The sequence below is a fragment of the Oryx dammah genome, unplaced genomic scaffold (genome assembly GCF_014754425.2).
Source record: "Oryx dammah isolate SB20612 unplaced genomic scaffold, SCBI_Odam_1.1 HiC_scaffold_4, whole genome shotgun sequence".
NCBI lineage: Eukaryota > Metazoa > Chordata > Mammalia > Artiodactyla > Bovidae > Oryx > Oryx dammah.
Window position 1 is genome coordinate 68,105,239 of NW_024070188.1, and position 23,505 is coordinate 68,128,743.

The 23,505-nt window shown below is 40.8% G+C and overlaps 1 pseudogene; it reads right to left on the minus strand.

Moving 5' to 3' along the window:
- Positions 1 to 17,265: 17,265 nt before the first annotated feature.
- LOC120862668 overlaps positions 17,266 to 23,505 on the minus strand; it is a 17,908-nt pseudogene continuing 11,668 nt past the window's right edge.

The window sequence follows — 23,505 nt, forward strand, 5'->3', positions numbered from 1 at the left end:
GTGCCAGCAAATTTGGAAAACTCAGCAGTGGCCACAGGACTGGAAAAAGGTCAGTTTTCATTCCAATCCCAAAGAAAGGCAATGCCAAAGAATGCTCAAACTACTGTGCAATTGCACTCATCTCACACGCTAATAAAGTAATGCTCAAAATTCTCCAAGCCAGGCTTCAGCAATATGTGAACTGTGAGCTGCCAGATGTTCAAGCTGGTTTAGAAAAGGCAGAGGAACCAGAGATCAAATTGCCAACATCTGTTGGGTCATGGAAAAAGCAAGAGAGTTCCAGAAAAACATCTATTTCTGCTTTGTTGACTATGCCAAAGCCTTTGACTGTGTGGATCACAATAAATTCTGGAAAATTCTGAAAGAGATGGGAATACCAGACCACCTGACCTGCCTCTTGAGAAACCGATATGCAGGTCAGGAAGCAACAGTTAGAACTGGACATGGAACAACAGACTGGTTCCAAATAGGAAAAGGAGTACGTCAAGGCTGTATATTGTCACCCTGCTTATTTAACTTCTATGCAGAGTACATCATGAGAAACGCTGGGCTGGAAGAAGCACAAGCTGGAATCAAGATTGCCAGGAGAAATATCAATCACCTCAGATATGCAGATGACACCACCCTTATGGCAGAAAGTGAAGAGGAACTAAAAAGCCTCTTGGTGAAAGTGAAAGAGGAGAGTGAAAAAGTTGGCTTAAAGCTCAACATTCAGAAAACGAAGATCATGGCATCTGGTCCCATCACTTCATGGCAAATAGATGGGGAAAGAGTGTCAGACTTTATTTTGGGGGGCTCCAAAATCACTGCAGATGGTGATTGCAGCCATTAAATTAAAAGACGCTTGCTCCTTGGAAGAAAAGTTATGACCAACCTAGATTACATATTGAAAAGCAGAGACATTACTTTGCCAACAAAGGTCCGTCTAGTCAAGGCTATGGTTTTTCCAGTAGTCATGTATGGATGTGAGAGTTGGACTGTGAAGAAAGCTGAGCACTGAAGAATTGATGCTTTTGAACCGTGGTGTTGGAGAAGACTCTTGAGAGTCCCTTGGACTGCAAGGAGATCCAACCAGTCTGTTCTAAAGGAGATCAGCCCTGGGATTTCTTTGGAAGGACTGATGCTAAAGCTGAAACTCCAGTACTTTGGCCACCTCATGTGAAGAGTTGACTCATTGGAAAAGACTCTGATGCTGGGAGGGATTGGGGGCAGGAAGAAAAGGGGACGACAGACGATGAGATTATTGGATGGCATCATTGACTCGATGGATATGAGTTTGGGTGAACTCTGGGAGATGGTGATGGACAGGGAGGGCTGGCGTGCTGTGATTCATGGGTTTACAAAGAGTTGGACACAACTGAGTGACTGATCTGATCTGATGTATGTATGTATGTATATGTATATATATATATGGTAACATATGGGGCTTCCCTGGTGACTCAAGACAGTAAAGAATCTGCCTGCAACGCAGGAGACCCAGGTTCAATCCCTGGGTTGGGAAGATCCACTGGAGAAAGGAATGACAACCCATTCCATATTCCATGGACAGAGAGCCTAGTGGGCTACAGTCCATAGGGTCGCAAAGAGTCAGACACGATTGAACGACTAACACTTTTAGTCATATATATACAAGACAATAAGATAGTTTCTTCTCTAGAACTGTGTTTATTTTGAGATATATTAAAGTTTTAATTTAACTCTACCACTACTTGGATGGTTTATTCAAATAATATTTGATAACTAATCAATTTAAGTTCTATACTACATAGTGATTTGAGCCTCACCTGAGCACTTTGTTTTATGTCCACCTTTTATATCACATCAATGTATTTTCAAAAGCAGAGACATTACTTTGCCGACTAAGTTCCGTCTAGTCAAGGCTATGGTTTTTCCTGTGGTCATGTATGGATGTGAGAGTTGGACTATGAAGAAGGCTGCGGGCCGAAGAATTGATGCTTTTGAACTGTGGTGTTGGAGAAGACTCTTGAGAGTCCCTTGGACTGCAAGGAGATCCAACCAGTCCATTCTGAAGGAGATCAGCCCTGGGATTTCTTTGGAAGGAATGATGCTAAAGCTGAAACTCTGGTACTTTGGCCACCTCATGGGAAGAGTTGACTCATTGGAAAAGACTCTGATGCTGGGAGGGATTGGGGGCAGGAGGAGAAGGGGACGACAGAGGATGAGATGGCTGGATGCCACACTGACTCAATGGACATGAGTCTGAGTGAACTTTGAGAGTTGGTAATGGACAGGGAGGGCTGGCATGCTGGGATTCATGGGGTCGCAAAGAATTGGACACGACTAAGCAACTGAACTGACTGAATGATTTAATTCCACTAGCACGTGTGTGAATTTTGCAACTGTTAAAAATGACTGGGTGAAGCTTACTGTTTTGAATTGCTTTGACGTACATCTTTCTTATAACTTATCTCCTTTAATTATCACAATTTTCAGATATACTTTAAATGAAAGATATATTCAACAAATATGAATGGGGAATCTACTGTGTTAGATACCCTTTTGCCTGCAGAGAACACAACAGTCATAAGACATACCCAGTCCCTGCTACACAAAACTCTCATGGTATTGGGACAAAAAGGCAACAAAGAGATAAGCAAATAAATTTATGCTATATCCTTTGCAGCCAAAGATGGAGAAGCTCTATACAGTCAACAAAAACAAGACCAGGAGCTGACTGTGTGTCAGATCATGAACTCCTTATTGCCAAATTCAGACTTAAATTGAAGAAAGTAGGGAAAACCGCTAGACCATTCAGGTATGACCTAAATCAAATCCCTTATGATTACACAGTGGAAGTGAGAAATAGATTTAAGGGCCTAGATCTGATAGATAGAGTACCTGATGAACTATGGACGGAGGTTTGTGACGTACAGGAGACAGGGATCAAGACCATCCCCATGGAAAAGAAATGCAAAAAAGCAAAATGGCTGTCTGGGGAGGGCTTACAAAGCGTGAAAAGAAGAGAAGCGAAAAGCAAAGGAGAAAAGGAAAGATATAAACATCTGAATGCAGAGTTCCAGAGAATAGCAAGAAGAGATAAGAAAGCCTTCTTCAGCCATCAATGCAAAGAAATTGAGGAAAACAACAGAATGGGAGAGACTAGAGATTTCTTCAAGAAAATTAGAGATACCAAGGAAACATTTCATGCAAAGATGGGCTTGAAAAAGGACAGAAATGGGATGGACCTAACAGAAGCAGAAGATATTAAGAAGAGGTGGCAAGAATACACAGAAGAACTGTACAAAAAAGATCTTCACGACCCAGATAATCATGATGGTGTGATCACTAATTTAGAGCCAGACATCCTGGAATGTGAAGTCAAGAGGGCCTTAGAAAGCATCACTATGAACAAAGCTAGTGGAGGTGATGGAATTCCAGTTGAGCTGTTTCAAATCCTAAAAGATGATGCTGTGAAAGTGCTGCATTCAATATGCCAACAAATTTGGAAAACTCAGCAGTGTCCACAGGACTGGAAAAGGTCAGTTTTCATTCCAGTTCCAAAGAAAGGCAATGCCAAAGAATGCTCAAACTACTGCACAATTGCACTCATCTCACATGCTAGTAAAGTAATGCTCAAAATTCTCCAAGCCAGGCTTCAGCAATACGTGAACTGTGAGCTGCCAGATGTTCAAGCTGGTTTTAGAAAAGGAAAGGGAACCAGAGATCAAATTGCCAACATCTGCTGCATCATGGAAAAAGCAAGAGAGTTCCAGAAAAACATCTATTTCTGCTTTATTGACTATGCCAAAGCCTTTGACTGTGTGGATCACAATAAATTCTGGAAAATTCTTCAAGAGATGGGCATACCAGACCACCTGACCTGCCTCTTGAGAAATCTGTATGCAGGCCAGGAAGCAACAGTTAGAACTGGACATGGAACAACAGACTGGTTCCAAATAGGAAAAGGAGTACATCAAGGCTGTATATTGTCACCCTGCTTATTTAACTTCTATGCAGAGTACATCATGAGAAACGCTGGGCTGGAAGAAGCACAAGCTGGAATCAAGATTGCCAGGAGAAATATCAATCACCTCAGATATGCAGATGACACCACCCTTATGGCAGAAAGTGAAGAGGAACTAAAAAGCCTCTTGGTGAAAGTGAAAGAGGAGAGTGAAAAAGTTGGCTTAAAGCTCAACATTCAGAAAACGAAGATCATGGCATCCGGTCCTATCACTTCATGGGAAATAGATGGGGAAACAGTGGAAACAGTGTCAGACTTTATTTTTAGAGGCTCCAAAATCACTGCAGAATGTGATAGCAGCCATGAAATTTAAAGACGCTTACTCCTTGGAAGGAAAGTTGTGACCAAACTAGATAGTATATTCAAAATCAGAGACATTACTTTGCCAACAAAGGTCCATCTAGTCAAAGCTATGGTTTTTCCTGTGGTCATGTATGGATGTGAGAGTTGGACTGTGAAGAAAGCTGAGCGCTGAAGAATTGATGCTTTTGAACTGTGGTGTTGGAGAAGACTCTTGAGAGTCTCTTGGACTGCAAGGCAATCCAACCAGTCCATTCTGAAGGAGATCAGCCCTGGGATTTCTTTGGAAGGAATGATACTAAAGCTGAAACTCCAGTACTTTGGCCACCTCATGGGAAGAGTTGACTCATTGGAAAAGACTGTGATGCTGGGAGGGATTGGGGGTAGTAGGAGACGGGGATGACAGTGGATGAGATGGCTGGATGGCATCACCGACTCGATGGACATGGGTTTGAGTGAACTCCGGGAGTTGGTGATGGACATGGAGGGCTGGTGTGCTGCGAAACATGGGGTCGCAGTGATTCAGACACAACCGAGCGACGAACTGAACTGAACTGAACTGATAATGCCAAGTAGTGATCAGAACCCTGAGTGCTTATGCTGGGGAGATGGAAGTACTATTTTTGGTAATGTGAATTCCATTCCAATGATTGGCTGTTTAAATAAGACTGAGTTACAGAACTCAGGAGATTTGTAAGCATAGCTTTGTAAAAATCTTGTTATCAGTTTGGTGTGGTTTCAGTTGAACACTGATTTTTTTTTTTTTCTTATTTCAATTTGCTGGAACGCTTTTAAGTTTCATGCTGTTTCAAGTTTCAAGAAGTGGCCAATGTCAAAGAAAAATGCTAAGAATTTCATCTTGTTTTGGGTAACAACAGAATGAAGCCACATAATTACATGAGCATCCCCACCCCTTCAAACCTGCAGTGGCCCAGATTTGTTTGAAATTTAGCACAAAACTGCATTGTTATCAGAGGATGTTCCCATGAGATAAGAGAGGCCTGGCAGAATTGCAGTGGCAGCTTGATTACAAAAATATTAAAACATTTCTTCCTTAATGACAAAGCCCTGTTGTTTACTTTTATGAGAGCAAGTTAGCACAGGTTTATTTTGAAAAACTTTGGTCTTAAGAGCGTCTTTCTTAAGAGGCTTAAGAATTCTGTGCATGCCAGTCACTCTAGGCAGAAAAAGTATAAGATGTCAATTAAAGGACAGGGATGGATTTTAGCAAAGATATTAGAATTTAAACAGCCAAAGAGAATTTCTTTCAAAAACCACACTGGATGGGTATACATTAATTTCAGAATGTTGATATTACTCAAAACAAATAGGAATTCTGATTTTCAAGTTGTCTCTCAAGTCAGTTTACAGACCACCCCAAACTTTGTTCATTCATTTGTCATTCAACAAACATTTGTGAAGCCTTCTGTCTGCCAACACGGTGCTTCTTGCTAAGTGTCTGTCAGTAAAATGGAACTATTGTTTTCTTTTGAGCTGACACTGCTGTGGGAAGACAGATAAGTTCTAGAAGAGGAAGTGCTTAGGGTAGCTGTGTGCAGTACAAAGGGGAAGACTCAAGGGGAAGCTCTGCTTGACGAGAGTGGAGAAGCTCCAAGGGGAGGTGACATGTGGGCTGAGGGTTTGAGGAATAGGTTCTCTAAGCAGAGGGAAACATGAGTTACCAAGCCAAACCTGAGTCTATTCGCCCATGCGCAGTAATGCCAATCTACTAACCCTGGACTGTGGTGAAGGAAAGTACGGTGTTTATTGCAAAGTATCTAACAAGGATCAAACAAGAACAGGCAGCTCATGCTCAAAAGACCTGGCCTCCCCAATGGCTTTCAAGGAAGGGCTTTTAAAGGTAAGCTGAGGGAGAGGGTCACAAGGTACCTGATCAACTCGTGGACACTCTTCTGATGGGCTGATGGTGGATAACCTGGCTGGTATTTCAGGAGTCAACATTATCGACATCTGGTTCTAACTGGTCTGGGGTCAACATTCTGGTGTTAGCTTGAACTTAACTTCTTCTACTTGATGGGAGTTTTAGTATCTTCAAAATAATCCAAAGATATGGCTCAGGATATTATCGCTAGCTCTTGAGAAGGAACTAAAGGCCCTTGACTTTGTTGTATGGCTAAACTCTGTTTTGCCTTGATTGACTGCCTTCCTTTGTTTCTGCATTTTCTCACTTCTCTAATTAAATTTGCTCTTTGGAACTTGGGGAAGGCCTAGGAGGCTAAAGCTTTTCAAACAAGAAACAGGGAACCTAAGGGGTGGGGGTGGGGGAATCTATCCCTGGAAAGGCCCCACAGGATCCTGCTCAGTTTCATTCATTTCTGGCAGTGGTCTCTGATTTTGTAGTTACACATTATTATTTTCACAACTAAGATGGCATAATTCAGTTTGATAACTTCTTCAGCTGACTTGTCCTAGAATGATCTTGACCAATTCTAAAAAATAAATTAGCTTTCAGGGCATAAATACTTTCTACCATTAAGTTTCATAAATATTTATTAAGTAACTTACCACAAGCAATATGGTATGTCACTATGTAGGTAGCCCTGGAGAATTCAAAAGAATCTTCTCATCTTAAAAAAAAATTTTTTTTAATTGAGGTGAAATTTATATAGTATAAAATTAACCATTTTAAGGTATACAATTCAGTGGTATTTAGTAAATTCACGGTGTTGTATAACTACCAATTACTCTGTGCATGCATACCAAGTTGCTTCAGTCGTGTCCGACTCTTTGCAACCCTATGGAACTGTAGCCCACCAGGCTCCTCTGTCCATAGGATTCTCTAGGCAAAAATACTGGAGTGGGTTGCCATTCCCTCCTCCAGGGGATTTTCCTGACCCAGGGATTGGACTGCCATCTCTTATGTCTCCTGCTTTGACAGGTGGGTTCTTTACCACTAGCACCACCTAGGAAGCCCACCAACTACTCTACCAGGTTCTACAATATTTTCATCACCCAAAAGAAAATTCTTTCTGTATCCACTGTGCATTCTCTATTTTCCCCTCCACCTAAGCCTCTTATATGCACCAATCTGCTTTCTCTCCATGTGGATTTACCTATTCTGAACATTCCTATAAATGGGATCATATAGTATATGACCTTTTATTATCTGATATGTTTTTTTACTTAGGATAAAGTTTTCGAGGTTCATCTACATTATAGAATGTAACAATACTCTGTTCTTTTTTATGCCTGAATAACAGCAGTGTGGATTCTGTATGGATATGCCACATTTTGTGTGTCCATTCATCCACTGATGGACATTTGCATTGTTTGCACCATTTAGCTGTCATGAATAGTGTTAAATATTGTAAGCATTTGTGTACATGTGTTTTTGGGGTATCTGTTTTCAGTTCTTTGGGGTATATGCCTAGAAGTAGAATTGCTAAGTCATATGGTAATTCTGTGTTTAACTTTTGAGGAACTGCTAAACTGTTTCCACAGTGGCCGCACCATTTCACATGACCACCAGTAATATATGAGGGTTCCAGCTTATGAATATCCTCATCAACACAGGTCACTTTTCACTTTTTAACTAATAGCCATCCTAGTGATGTGAAGTATTGTCTCACCATGGTTTTGATTTGCATTACTCTTATGACTAATGATGTTGAGCTTTCTTTCTTATGTTTGCTGGCCATTTGTATATCTTCTTTCTTCCATCTCTGATGGTAATTTCAATTGAATTTATAACAATGTTCTGAACACTAATAACCTCATTAGAATGAGTGAAGTACTTCACAAGAGGGTTGATTTTAGGCAGGAAATAGTTTGCTCTGTGAATTATAGTTTGATTGCTTAAAAGCCATTTTTATTATTTTGTGTTTACTATATTTATTATTACACACAAGTATTGTTATATTGGTTAAAATATGAACTTGTGAGTATCTTCTCAGTCATAAGCATTATCTTATTCTCTGTAATAGCTTAGGGCTTACAGAAAGTTACTCAATTTGAGCCAGATCTATGATCCACCTATTAGTAATTCATAGCCTTTTGAGATATCATTAAAGGTTTTGTTTGTGGAATAAAGTTTCATAAATTGTGTACTATCCCAATATGTATCTTTTGCTATATAAAGTATAGACATAAGTTCATAAAAGATGGGAGAGAGAGAAAGAGAGGGAGTGTCTTAGGGCTCAGAGAGATATTGAAGTTAGATTTCAACAATTCAACTCAACAATTATTTCCATAGAGCATATTTATTCTATTGCCTCATCTGAAATAAAACTCTCTCTTTCTCTCACTCAAAAAGTGAAAGATATCTTTCTTAATATTTCCAAGGGAAGTTGCTGCTTATTTTTCCTCATTAACTCCAGAAGTATACAAAGATTAGACACTCTAACAAGGAAAGGCCTAGAGCTAATGTTCTTTATCTGGAGAAAGAGAGATACCCCAGCACTATTTGCCATGCCAATCAATACCCCCCATAGTAGTTTTGTGTACTCAAAAATTTTGTGTTGAGCACCCACAGTGTTGCAGAAATTGTCCAGGTTCTGGCCATATAGCAGTGAAAAAACAGGGCTTACATTCTATCAGGGGAGATGGATACATGAGCAAATATATGAGGTAGTTGTTAGTGTTGTGAAGCAAAATAGAATGTGGTGTCAGGACCATGACAGGGCTGCTTGAAGACAGAGTGGTCAAGGAAGGCATCTCTGAGGACAAGCAGATTTGTGAAGAAGCTGTGAGTATCAGGAAAAGGGAACAACATGTGATCGGGCAGGCTTCATCCATTGGAGGGATGGCTTGGAGGTCAACATAGAGGAAGTGACATGATTTCAAGGGAAAGTGGTAGAAGATAAGTTCAAAGAAATAGTCAATTTAGGATAGGCCAGTGCTGAAAGTTTATTGCGGGCATCCCAGGTGTCTCAGTGGTAGAGAATCTGGCTGCAGGAGACTCAGGTTTGATCCCTGGGTCAGGAAGATCCTCTGGAAGAGGAAATGGCAACCTACTCCAGTATTCTTGCCTGGAAAATTCCATGGACAGAGGAGCCTGGCGGCAGTGTATGGGGTCACAAAGTGTCAAACATGATTGAGCACACATGCACAAAAGTTTATTATACTTGGAGCTGCAAGGATCAAATATATCTGTCTTTGTGCTGGGAACCAAGTCTAGCTTCTAGTGGGGTAAAGAGAGTCAGTATTAGTTTCCTGTCATTGCTGTAACAAATAACTGCAAGCTTAGTGGCTTAAGCCACACAAGTTTATTTTCTTATGGTTCTGGAATCTGAAGTGTGCCAGTAGGGCTGCATTTCTTTGGAAACTCTAGTGTGTGCTAGGTGTGTGCTAAGTTTCTTCAGTCGTATCTGACTCTTTGTGACCCCACGGACTGTAGCCCAGCAGAATCCTCTGTCCATGGGATTCTCTAGGCAGGAATACTGGAGTGAGTTGCCATTTCCTTCTCCAGTGGATCTTCCTGACATAGAAATTGAACCCATGTCTCTTGTATCTCCTGCACTGGCAGACGAGTTCTTTACCACTAGCACCACCTGCGAAGCTCTAGAGGAGAATTCATTTCCTTGCCTTTACTTGCATGTAGAGTCCACCCACACCCCTTGGCACATGGCCCCTTTCTCCATCTTCAAAGCCAGAACCAGCACTTCTTCTCATCTCTAACATCTGCTCTGGTCCTTACATCGTCTTCCCTGATTCTCATCCTCTTGCCTGCCTTTTCTAAGGAGTCTTGTAGTTAGACTGAGCCCACCCAGATAATCCAGGATAATCTCAAGATCTAATTTAATCATACTTGCAAAGCCTCTTCTGTCATATAAGGTAACATATGCACAGGGAAGCCTCGTGTGCTACAGTCCATGGGGTCACAGTGTTGGACACAACTGGGCAACTGAACGACAACAGCAACATGCACAGATTCTAGAGGTTAGGATGTGGCCATCTGGCGTGAAGGAATTGGAATGTTCTTCAGCCCATCACTGTGGGTTTTCTTGCTTAAGAGAAGTCTGATTTCTTTTACAGTGCTAGTCCCAACCCTCGCCAGGCTGTATTTTCCCTACTGAAGGTTTCATTTTTAAGGTTCTTTCCCTTCACTTTCTGGCCAATAGTAAGGTGAAAACTTAAATGCATTAGAATTTTGGATTGCAAAATTTGTTTTGCAAAATTTGTTGGATTGCAAATACATGAGGGTAAAGATGGTCTTCGTTAGTTGCTAAGACGTGTCTGACTTTTGCAGCCCCATGGACTATGGCCCACCAGGCTTCTCTGTCCATGGGATTCTCCAGGCAAGAATACTGGAGTGGGCTGCGATTTCCTCCTCCAGGGGATCTTCCTGACCCAGGGATCAAACTCATATCTCCTGCACTTGGCATGCAGATTCTTTACCACTGAGACACCAGGGAAGCCAAAGATTGCCCTATTAATCTCTTTATCCCCAGTGCCTAATAGAGGTCCGAGTACATGTTCAATCGATAAAGAAAGTGGTGGATTTTCGGGGACACAGGTTCAATCCTTGGTCCAGGAAGTTTCCACATATTGTGAGGCAAGTAGCCCCATGCCCCACAACTGCTGAAACCTGCGCACCCTGGAGCTCATGCTCTGCAACAGGAAAAGCCCCTGCAGAGAAGCCCAAACACTGCAACAAGAGAGTAGCCTCTGCTTGCTGAAACTAGAAAAAGCCTGTGGGCAGCCGTAAAGAGATAAATAAACAAAAATTTTTTAAATGCATAGAAGATGGTGATGATGATTACATTATAAAATGAAGGAGGGTGTAGTTTATGGTTTTCTTAAAGACGCCCATAGAAATGATGAGATTTTCTAATTCCAAGTATGAATACAGATCTATTATATGAAAATCATATTTATTGTACATCTTTTCCCTGGACAGTTCCTGGGGGGAAAAATAGCTAGAAAGTGTCAGGGAAGGGATTTTACCATCTCAGAAAGAGAAGAACATATTTCTGGTGCCCAGTCTAAATTTTCCTTTCGGTGGTATTTTTAAAAACATGTGAAGTTGCAGCATTTGAATTTCTATCAAGCCCCACTTTTGGTGAGAAATCAGCTAAACATTAAATTAAGTAATATGAGCTTTCTTCTAACATAGCTAACACCTCTCTGTGATGAAGAAATACAGTTTGGCCTCATCATGGTATCTCCAGAAAACGCCCTTGAGTGTGGGGATGGAAGATGATACAAATTAGTGAGACATGCTGTGCAAAAGCTGAAGGTTGTACTAGCCACTTGACGGGGCATGAAGAGGCTCTTGCGTGTAGGAGGCCTTTCACTCGCAGTGTTGTGTCACTGCATGGCAGTCCCGTGGAGTTGTTTACTGCTGAGTGTGCTGCCAAGGGGAGGAAAAAATTGCAAGGAGACACTTATTGAAAGGGAGCCCAAACAGAGCAGTGTGCTCTTCCAGGACAAGAATTCTCAGCCCTGGAATAATGAAATTCAAATTAAAGGAGCGTTCAGACTGCTGCTCAGATTCATCTGAAGTGTTCTCTGCAATGTGTTTTGCATCACTGGGAACAACCTGTAAGATGCGCCATCTGTAACACATAGCATCCCAGACCTCATCAGAGAGCAGACAGTGTGATCCAAGCTGACCTCTGAAAAACAGCCAACGGAATTGCTGCTTCTGTATTTCACCTTCCTGTGGTGTGCACTTTCTGCTAAGGTGATTTCTGTGACAAGAGGAGGATGAAAATCTCGAATGCCTGACAAAAATAAATAATGTGATTTGACTCTTTCTTACAATAGTCGCTGGTGGCTCAGATGGTAAAGCGTCTGCCTACAATGCAAGAGACCCGGGTTCGATCCCTGGGTCAGGAAGATCCCTTGGACAAGCAAATGGCACCCCACTCCAGTATTCTTGCCTGGAAAATCCCATGGACGGAGGAGCCTGGTAGGCTACAGTCCATGAGGTTGCAAAGAGTCGGACACGACTGAGCGACTTCACTTCACTTCACTTTATAATAGTAAGATGAGTATTCATAGATATTGTTTATTTAAGATTAAAAGCCTTTATTTTACTCTCACATGAGAATCCTCTTGTCTTGTATGGATGAAGTATGTCCAAGAAGCCACAGTCAGTCATATCAATTTAATCTAATTTTAGAGGAAATTTAAGAAATATCAAATCTTCGGTTGGGCGACATGTTTGGTTACAGTTGTAGGATTTCTGTAGGTCTGATGCTGGGAGGGATTGGGGGCAGGAGGAGAAGGGGACGACCAAGGATGAGATGGCTGGATGGCATCACGGACTCGATGGACGTGAGTCTGAGTGAACTCCGGGAGATGGTGATGAACAGGGAGGCCTGGCGTGCTGCGATTCATGGGGTCACAAAGAGTCGGACATGACTGAGCGACTGAACTGAACTGAACTGTATGTTGCTCAGTTGCTCAGTCATGTCCGACTCTTGGCGACCCCATGGACTGCAACACTCCAGGCTTTCCTGTCGTTCACTGTCTCCTGGAATTTGCTCAAACTGTTGTCCATTGAATCAGTGATGCCATCCAACCATCTCATCATCTGTCATCCCCTTTTCTTGCCTTCAATCTTTCCCACCAGCAGGGTCTTTTCCAATGAGTAGGCTCTTTGCATCAGGTGGCCATAGTATTGGAGCTTCAGCTTTAGCATCAGTCCTTCCAATGAATATTCAATGTTGATTTTCTTTAGGATTAACTGGTTTGATCTCCTTGCTGTCCAAGGGACTCTCAAGAGTCTTCTCCAGCACCATAGTTCAAAAGCATCAATTCTTTGGTGCTCAGCCTTCCTTATGGTCTAACTCTACATCCATATATGACTAATGGGAAAATCATAGCTTTGGCTATACAGACCTTTGTCGGCAATGTGATATTCTCTGGTTTTTAATATGCTGTCTAGGTTGTCATACCTTTTCTTCCAAGGAGCAAGTGCCTTTTAATTTCATAGCTGCTGTCACTATCTGCAGTGATTTTGGAGCCCAGGAAAATAAAATCTGTCACTGCTTCCACTTTTCCCCCATCTATTTGCCATGAAGTGATGGGACCAAATGGCATGATCTTAGTTTTTTGAATGTTGAGTTTTAAGCCAGCTTTTTCACTCTCCTCTTTCATCCTTATCAAGAGGCTCTTTAGTTCCTCTTCACTTTCTGCCATTAGAATGGTATCATCTGCATGTCTGAGGTTGTTGATATTTCTCCTGGAAATCTTGATGTACTGTTTTTCCAGTTCCAACCCATTTACCCAAATAATTTTATTACTAAACACCTATCCCCTTATTATAGCCCAAAAATAAATACTTAGTAAAACTAATGCTAAGTAGACAACTATCATTAATCCTTCATGGGGTTGTTACATAGGTTGCTCAGTGTTCAGTCATGTCCAACTCTTTGTGATCCCTTGGCCTGTAGACCACCAAGTTCCTCTGTTCATGGAATTTTCCAGGCAATAATATTGGAGTAAGTTACCATTTCCTACTCCAGAGGATCTTCCCGACCTAGGGATCAAAGCTGTGTCTTTTTTGTCTTCTGCTTTGGCAGACAGATTCTTTACCACAATACCACCTGGGAAGCCCCATTACATAGGCTAAATGAGTTAATATTAGTAGAGTCCCATTCCTGAGATATTATTTATAAAATAAATAAAGAACATGAGAGTGAATTCCACTTATGCATCTCTCTTGGTAAGACAAAGTAAATTCCTTTGTTTGTCTGAACTTAATAAAGCAGGTCTGTATCATGCTTAATTCACTTGGGGTAACAGTAAGGGGATCTTTTGTACTCCAAGTCTCTCTCACAGTAATTTACTCATAGGTCTTCTTTTTTTTTTTTTAATTTATGTTAGATGTGGTGGGTCTTTGTTGCTATGTATGGGCTTCTCATCGCGTGGCTTCTCTTATTGCTGAGCACTGGCTTGGTTCTTGAGGCCCTCAGGCTTAGTTGGTCTGCAACATGTGGAATCTTCCTGGAGCAGGGATTGAACCCACGTCCCCTGTGTTGGCAGGCAGATGCTTAACCACTGCGCCACCAGGGAAGTCCTCATAGGTCTTCTTAACAAGCAATGTGTTATGTTTTTTTGTTGTTGTTGTTTGATTGGTTGCTTTGTTGGTTGACTTTGGGTTTTGTTTTTTTTGTTTTGTTTTGTTTTTTTTTGGTGTGGGGGCACACTGTACAATTTGTAGGATCTTAGTTCCCTAACCAGGATCGAACCTGGGCCACGGCAGTGAAAGTATGAAATCTAACCACTGGACCGCCATTGAATTCCCAGTGCTTCGTGTTTTTGTTACTTGAAGAAACACAAGCTATAGGTATGTCTTATACCACAAATTCTTTCTTCTTCCTCTCTCTTCAACAGCAGAGTTCCTTGTCGAAAGTCATGAGGCAGGGATTAAAGTGCTTTATGCAAAAATGCAACATCCTCAGGTTTTAATAAAAGTTTTTTCTTTCTTTTCTTTTTTTTTAATAGTAACTAACTTATGTATGGTGTACTTCAAGGAGATTTAAGCTTCTTTAAGGAGAGCAGTCTCTAGAACCCTTCCTGGCGCCATCTACATTGCCTGCAGCGGTGCTCTGCCGACGGTTCACCCATTGAGTACGCACTCAGTTGAAGACTTTCTCACTCCAACAGGGAAAATACAAGGCCATGGATCTAACTTCACTCCCAAATCCCACAAACTGGGTCTTATCAACAAAGGAAGTTTAGATCCTGTTCCTTGCAACTGTATATGCATCTTAGAAATGTTGGACTTCTCATAAAGGGCTCAGTGAAAGTCGTTCAGTCGTGTGACACTTTGTGAACAATGGACCATAAAGTCCATGGAATTCTCCAGGCGAGAATTCTGGAGTGGGTAGCCTTTCCCCTCTCCGGGGGAGTTTTCCCAACCCAGGGATCGATCCCAGATCTCTTGCGTTGCAGGTGGATTCTTTACTAGCTGAGCCACAAGGGAAGCCCTTCATAAAGGGCAGGTATTCTAAAAAAAGCATCATTAAGAGACATAGTGAGTAGAAAAGGAAAAAAATAATGGTAGCCCTAAGATTCTTTCTTATTCTGTAGGGCTATTTTCATGGAATCTATTTGATTTCTAGGATTATGGTACAATGCCATTTATTCTGGAAATTGGTAACTAAGGTATGAAAGTAAGTAATGAGGGAACTAAGCCAGAAACATACTGCCATAGATTGACCTTGAAATCCCAGTAAAGGAACTGAGATGTATCACTTCCCAGGTCTGCCGCCCATCACCCAAACCGCCTCAGCCGGACCCTCCCTTGACCTGATGCTAAGCCAATGCTCAGTGTGTGTATTCCTCCAGAATTGGAGAAGCAAAAGTACATGAACCGCCCAAAGGAGAACCTTAAGCTGTTTCCTTTCCCCCACCTCAAGCACTGGCTAAAGCTCACCTAGAGACGCTGCTTCTTTGAAATCCACATGATACTGTTCTTTAGGCTGCTTCTATTTGTGGGACACTAAGTATGGTAAGCTGCAGTCCATGGGGTCGCTAAGAGTCGGACACGACTGAGCGACTTCACTTTCTCTTTTCATTTTCCTGCATTGGAGAAGGAAATGGCAACCCACTCCAGTGTTCTTGCCTGGAGAATCCCAGGGACAGGGGAGCCTGGTGGGCTGCCGTCTATGGGGTCGCACAGAGTCGGACACGACTGAAGCGATTTAGCAGCAGCAGCAGCAAGTATGTTTTTATACCTCCTCCTGGGCATCTACATTTTACCTATATATTTGTTATATTTTAAAAATTACATTTTACAAGGGAGTATTACTCAGCCATAAAAATGAATGCATTTGAGTCAGTTCTAGTGAAGTGGATGAATCTAGAGCCTATTATACAGAGTAAAGTAAGTCAGAAAAAGAAAAACAAATATAGTATCTTAATGCATATATTTGGGATCCAGAAAAACGCTACTAATGAGCCTACTTGCAAGGCAGCAATAGAGAATGCAGACATAGAGAACAGGCTTGTGGACACAGCAGTGGAAAGAGGGTGAGACAAATTGAGAGGGTAGCGCTGAAGCATGTACGTTACCAAATGGAAAATGGATGGCCAGTGGGAACTTGCTGTGTGATGCAGGCAGCTCAGCCTGGTACTCTGTGACCACCTAGAGGGGTGGGATGGGGTGCGAGGTGGGAGGGAGGTTCAAGAGGGAAGGGTTACATGTGTACCTATGGCTGAGTCACGTTGTTGTAAGGCAGAAACCAACACAACATTGTAATGCAATTTAATTATCCTATTTAGAGCTCCCCAACTTACTAAAATACCTTAAACTGGTATTTCCTAAAATTGGGAAATGCAATTTTGAATGTTTGACCTTTTAACTAATATGTTTTCTTTTTTTTTAGAGTGATTTTTAGGTTCACAGGAAAACTGAGCCGATAATACGGAGAGTTCCCATTTATTCTTGTCTCCACACATGTACAACTCTCCCTATTATCCACACCCCCCACCAGAGTGGTACATTTGTTACAATGGATGGACCTACATTAACCTATCATTGTCATGCAAAGTCTGTCATGGTTTACATTAGAAATCACCTTTTTTCTTACCAACATGATTTTTTATTTGCTGCATAAGTAGTGGTAATTCATGGTACTTGATACTTTGTGCAGACATGAAAGTTCAGTTCAGTTCAGTTCACTCAGTTGTGTCCGACTCTGCAACCCCATGGACTGCAGCATACCAAGCCCCCTATCCATCAGCAATTCCTGGAGTTTACTCACTCATGTCCATTGAGTCTGTGATGCCATCCAACCATCTCATTCTGTGTCATCCCCTTCTCCTCCAGCCTTCAATCTTTCCCACCATCAGGGCCTTTTCAAATGAGTCAGTTCTTCCCATCAGGTGGCCAAAGTGTTGGAGTTTCAGCTTCAGCATCAGTCCTTCCAATGAATATGCAGTAGCGATTTCTTTTAGGATGGACTGGTTGGGTCTCCTTGCAGTCCAAGGGACCCTCAGGAGTCTTCTCCAACACCACAGTTCAAAAGCATCAATTCTTCGGCACTCAGTTTTCTTTATACATGAAAGAAGTTTCATGAAATTAGGAGTTGCCATTTTGAAAAGGGTCTTGTTTCATAAATTCAAGATAGGCCTATTGATCACAATCCAATAATACCCCCTCAGTCCTTTATAAATGGAATTTTCTTCTACTTCTATCCATTTCCCAGGGCTTATGGACCCATTCATATTCTCCATGTTTAGAATCAAAGGTTCCTTTCTGAAGAGATCCTAATTTTAAGGTAAAATGTGGTGCAAGTTCCAGAATTCCCATTTTCTTTTCACTCTTGAATATGTATCTGTGACATCTGAAGATTATATAATCCTGTTGATTGTGGAATGTGGCAACCTGCCTTCCAGTAAATTGAGGATTAAGGGGAAAGAGAGATGCAAACATATATCCAATAGAATGACCCAGTCCTGTTGTTAAAATTGTTCAAAATTATTTCAGGTGTGTGTACTGTTGGGTCTTTGCCTCTTCTCTTAATTTCTTTAATTTCCCTGGTGGCTCAGACGGTAAAGCATCTGTCTACAATGCGGGAGACTCAGGTTCGAGCCCTGGGTCAGGAAGAGCCCCTGGAGAAGGAAATGGCAACCCACTCCAGTACCCTTGCCTGGAAAATCCCATGGATGGAGGAGTCTTGTAGGCAATAGTCCATGGGGTCGCAAAGAATCGGACATGACTGAGTGACTCCACTTTGTTTAATTTCTTTATGCAGATGAACATTGCTTAAACTGAGCAACTGAGCCGTTTGGCAGCTGACTCAGAATTAATCCATTTGGCATTTTATGATCTTTATTAATAACAATCAGGTCTGTGAAATCTCTTGAGATGGCACTGTGAAATAATTTTTTCAGAACCAGTGCTCTTCTGTAATAAGCATGTGAGTTTGGTATAACTGTAGAGAAATGGTCATAGAGTCGTCCTGTTCTCCCATGAGATCAACCTGATGTAGTGATGAGAATCTCTGGAGAAGTTTGTCTATTGAAGTAAGAAGCAAATTCATCTGTAGCTTCATCATAAACAACCTCTTCATCATTAGGATATATATATACTATGTTTTCATCATACATTTATTTCACTGGTTGTCCGTGGTCTTGGGTACAGGCTTTGGTGGAACCTTATCACTGAGAGCCTCTCTCTCTGAGTTTTTCTTAACTGCCAACTTTTTCTTCCGCTGCTGCTATTTCTACCAAATGTTAAGTGTCACCATTGTTTGTTCTTAATTTCCGAAATGCTGAAGCCTGGAGGAAGGGCAGCCATCTTCAGTGGTTGGACCCTACTTTCCATCATCCCATCCTCTGCCACTGCAGCCTCTTGTGTTTCTTCAGTAGCGGCTTTGCACTTCAGGCCTTTCTGCTCAAAAACCACTTTTGCTGTTGAACGTCCTGTGGGTTTTGACGGAAGTGTAGTCGTATTACACAGAATAGTTTCACTGCCCTGAAAATCCTACACTCTGTGTAGCAGTCCTTCCCACCCCTCTATAGACCCTGGCAACCACTAATCTTTTTACTGTCTCCATAGTTTTGCACTTTCCCTAATGGCCTATAGTTTGAATCATACAAACTACTACTTTTCAAATTAACTTTTTAAAACTTTGTTTCCTTCATGTCTTTTCGATGGCTTGATAGCTTATTTCTTATTTATTTTTAGCACTGAATAATATTCCATTGTCTGGATGTACCACAGTTTATTTATCCCTTCACCTACTGAAGGGATAGGTTGCTTCCGAGTTTTGGCAATTATGAATAAAGCTGCTGTAAACTACCCAGGTACAGAGTTTTGTATGGATGTAAGTTTTCAGTTCATTTAGTGAAAAACCTGGAGGCATGATTGCTGGATCACATAGTACGAGTATGTTTAGTTTCATATGAAATTACCACACCGTCTTCCAAAGTGGCTATACCACTTTGTACTCCCACCAGCAATGAATGTGAGTTCCTGTTATTCCTCATCTTTATCAGCATTGGGCATGGTGGCCATTCTAATAGATGTGTGTCGTTGCTGTTCAGTAGCTAAGTTGTGTCTGGCTCTTTGCGACCCTGTGGGCTGCAACACGCCAGGTTTCCATGTCCTTCACCATCTCCTGGAATTTCCTCAAACCCATGTCCATTGTGTCAGTGATGCCATCCAACCATCTCATCCTCTGTCGTCCGCTCCTCCTCCTGCCCTCAGTCTTTCCCAGCATCAGGGTATCTTATTGTTGCTTTAATTTGCATCTCCTGAATGACATATGATGTTAGGCATCTTTTCATATGCTTACTTGCCATCTATATATTTTCTTTGGAGAGGTGTCTGTTCATATCTTTTGCCATTTAAAAATTGGGTTATTTTATTTTTGAGTTTTTAGTTCTTTATTTTGAATAACAGTCCTTTATCAGATGTGTCTTTTGCAAATGTTTTCCAGGCTGAGGCTTGAGTTCTCATTCTCTTGACATTCTCTAAAAAAACGGTTTTAATTTTAATGAAGTCTTATCGACTGCCTTTTGTGGATCTTATCTTTAGTGCTATATCTAAAAAATCATCGCCTTACTCAAAGTCATATAGATGTCTCTCCTTTGTTATCTTTAGGAGCTTTATAGTTTTGTGTTTTACATTTACATCCAGGATCCATTTTGAGTTAATTTTTATGAGGGCTCTAAGCTTTCTGTCTAGATTAACTTTTTTTTTTTGCATACGGATGTCCAGTTGTTCTTTTTTTAAAATGAATTTGTAAAATGTAGGTTTAAGATTGAAGTAGAAGGTTATTTGGCCACCTGATGCAAAAAAACCAACTCTTTGGAAAAGACCCTGATGCTGGGAAAGATTGAAGGCAAAAGGAGAAGAGGGCAGCAGAGGATGATATGGTTAGATAGCAACACTGACTCAATGGACATGAATTTGAGCAAACTCTAGGAGATAGTGGAGGACAGAGGAGCCTGGCATGCTGCAGTTCACAGGGATCACAAAGAGTTGAACAACTTAGTGACTGAACAAGAAGAAGATTATGTGAATTAGAGAGGTGGCTCCTAGTCACCCGAGTGATGCTGGATGCTCTCTGTGTGGACTAACCCAGAAGTAAAAGATTCTTTCTAGAAAAATAATAAGTCACTCATTTAATGAAAAAAAAAGATTGAAGTAGAAACAGTCTTGGTTTAGAAGCAAATATTTTACATATCAAGGTGGTGTCATGAAATGACTCTGACAATTACATTCATTCTATTTTTAGAAAACAATAAAATGCAAATGTGTCTACAGACCTCATTTTTACTGTACTCAATGGGTCTTCCTGGCAGTGGGCTGCCTGGTGGCTCAGATGGTAAAGAATCTGTCTGCAATGCAGGAGACCTGGGTTCGATCCCTGGGTTGGGAAGATCCTCTGGAGAAGGAAATGGTACCACACTTGGAGCTTCCCTGGTGGCTCAGAGGGTAAAGTGTCTGCCTGCAATGTGGGATACCCGGGTGCAATCTCCAGGGGGTCAGGAAGAACCCCTGGAGAAGGCTATGTGCTATTCTCTTCAAAGACTGTAATTAAACAAACATATTTTTCCCGTTGTCTGATCTTGCCAGAATGGGAACGCTGAGTTCTGATCATTCAGTGAGAGAGCAATTTTGCTGCAAATGAAATTTGCACTTTTCCTTCTTGGTATGTAGCATCCTAAATATTTGAAGCTGGTATTTATATACTTAGAGGCTATTGAAGAAAAGCTGGTCTGATTTTTACACTGAGGTCTCAGGGCCAGCTGTGACTCATGCTGCTGATCAGTTTGTGTTCATTGTGTGCTAAGTGTTCACAACAAAGGAGTCTGGTGATGCCGAGGTTGAGTCAGTAAGATGATTTATCTCTTGTCTGTTCCATTGGAGAATGAGCCTTGGATTCATGCCAAGATGATAAAAGCCAGCAGCATCTATGTTCTAAGGTGTCAGGCTGATGACTGCACAGCTGGGCATGTGCAGAGTGCTGCAGGCAAACCCTGGGTGATTTACATGCCACAAATATTTGTTCATTGGATCTGGCTGGCAGAAGAAACAGGAATTGCAGCAGATATCAAACATAGTCTTGTCCCCAAGGGATCTCATTGCCACAAATTGACAGCTCTTCACCAATTTAAAAATCAGCACTAGTATTTAAGTTTTTTCATTATTTTAGGAACAACAAGCTAATTTAGATAATCCTAGGAATTGAAGTAATTTCTATGCACAGAACATTTACCTACTGTAAGCAAATGAAACCTTTTTTAGATTCACTATTAGCATTAAAATGGCCTTATGAATTATTTCATTTATCTATGGATATTGAGCCAGGATAATGTACCTAACAGTAAACTTTGAAATTTAGTTCCACAAAGCAGTGCTATCCCTGTAGTAAAATAGAGGTAAAAGTATAAAACTCACTATGTACATGGCTCATAAATGTTCAGGTCTAGATAATGACATTTAATTTTCACCTTTGCTTGTCATTTAAAATCAGACCTCTAGGCATTTTTAATTTAGCTCTTTAGAATGTTAAATGTTTTATTTGAAATGCATATTTAGTTTATAAGTAGCAATTTAGTGTTCTGTTTCCATGATGCATTGATATTAAATAAAGCCCTGGAAAGAAGTAATTTATTACAACTACTTTCTCCTTTGTACAAGTCCCTATATGGACTTGATGTTGCTTGCTGGATATCAAAAGAGATTAGAGGCAGCATGATTTCAGATGAAAGAATAAGCATCTGCCTCTCCTAGGATTTTCAATTAAAAAATTTTTTTTATCTCATTAAAGAAAAGTAACAACAGAATTCTAAATAAAACACAATTTTAAAGAGCTAAGTAATGTTCCTTAAATGTTTAATAGCTGATACTTCAAGCTATTAAACATTTATATGTTTTCCGTTGTACTGAAAGTAAAAGTCAACTTACTTGTTGAAGAATACCTAAAATACACTGAAATTTTACACCCTAGTACAGTTATCAGTCTGTATTATTATGACATATTTACACTCAAATGGCTTTTCATGACATGTACTTGAGCTCTTTTGAGACTTAGTTTTCATAATAGAAGATATGGGTTGTTTATTTACAGTTAGATTCAGTGATAGAGGGCATGTTTGTAATTGTATGCTTTAGGTCCAGTCTGTGTGGGTGCTCGGTGGCTCAGCCGTGTCTGACTCTTTGTGACCCCATGGACTGTATTCTCCCAGGCTCATCTGTCCATGGAATTTTCCAGACAAAAATACTGGAGTGGCTTGCCGGCTTCTGCTCCAGGGGATCTCCCAACCCAGAGATGGAAGCAGTATCTCTTGTGTCTGCTGCACTCACAGGCAGACTCTTTACCACTAGCGCCACCTGGGAAGTTCTTTAGGTCTGATATCTCCAACTTTAAGGTGTGAATATAATGAAAGATTTTGCAGATTTGTTTTACTTGGGGGGTAAATTCCTCACAGGAAGGAAAAACTTCAGGTGGGTATATTAAGAATGATTGTGTTGGCATTTATAATTTTCCGTCTTTCCCATTGTTTGAGAATATAGATGTCTGATCTATAAGATAATTTTTGCTTTATGTCTTTGAAATCAATAGAAAACAAATACATATTAGTAAGTAGAGTTTGGAATTATTAATGAACAATTTGGAGGAGACTGCATATATCTTACCTCATGCAATACACAAAAATAAATTACGGGTGAAATAAAGATTTACGTGTGAAAAGTAAAGTGAAAGTCACTCAGTCATGTCCAGCTCTTTGCAACCTCGTAGACTATACAGTCCATGGAATTCTCCAGGCCAGAATACTGGAGTGGGTAGCATTTCCCTTCTCCATGGGATCTTTGCAACCCAGAGATCAAAGTCAGGTCTCCTGCATTGCAGGTGGATTCTTTAACAGCTGAGCCACAAGGGAAGCCCGAGAATACTGGAGTTGTTAGCCTATCCCTTCTCTAGCAGATCTTTCAAACCCAATGAAAAGTAAGAGTACTAGAAGAAAATATGAAAAAACTGTATTACATACCATTAGAGTATGAAAGCCATTCCTTAATACAACACTAATATCAGAAAACATAAAAGAAATGATTGGAAGGTTTGAGTACCTATAAAAGTAAACCAATGCTCCCTAAGAAAATATAAATTTTTAAAAACTGGGAGAAATATTTATGCAGGGGTAACCATGTTTGAAACAATGGCATGAATACTTTAAAAATCTTTTTATATTAAAATGTATATTCTCCTACAAACATATGGATACCAAGGATGAAGGAGGGTTGGATGAATTGAGAGATTGGAATTGACATATATACACTATTGATA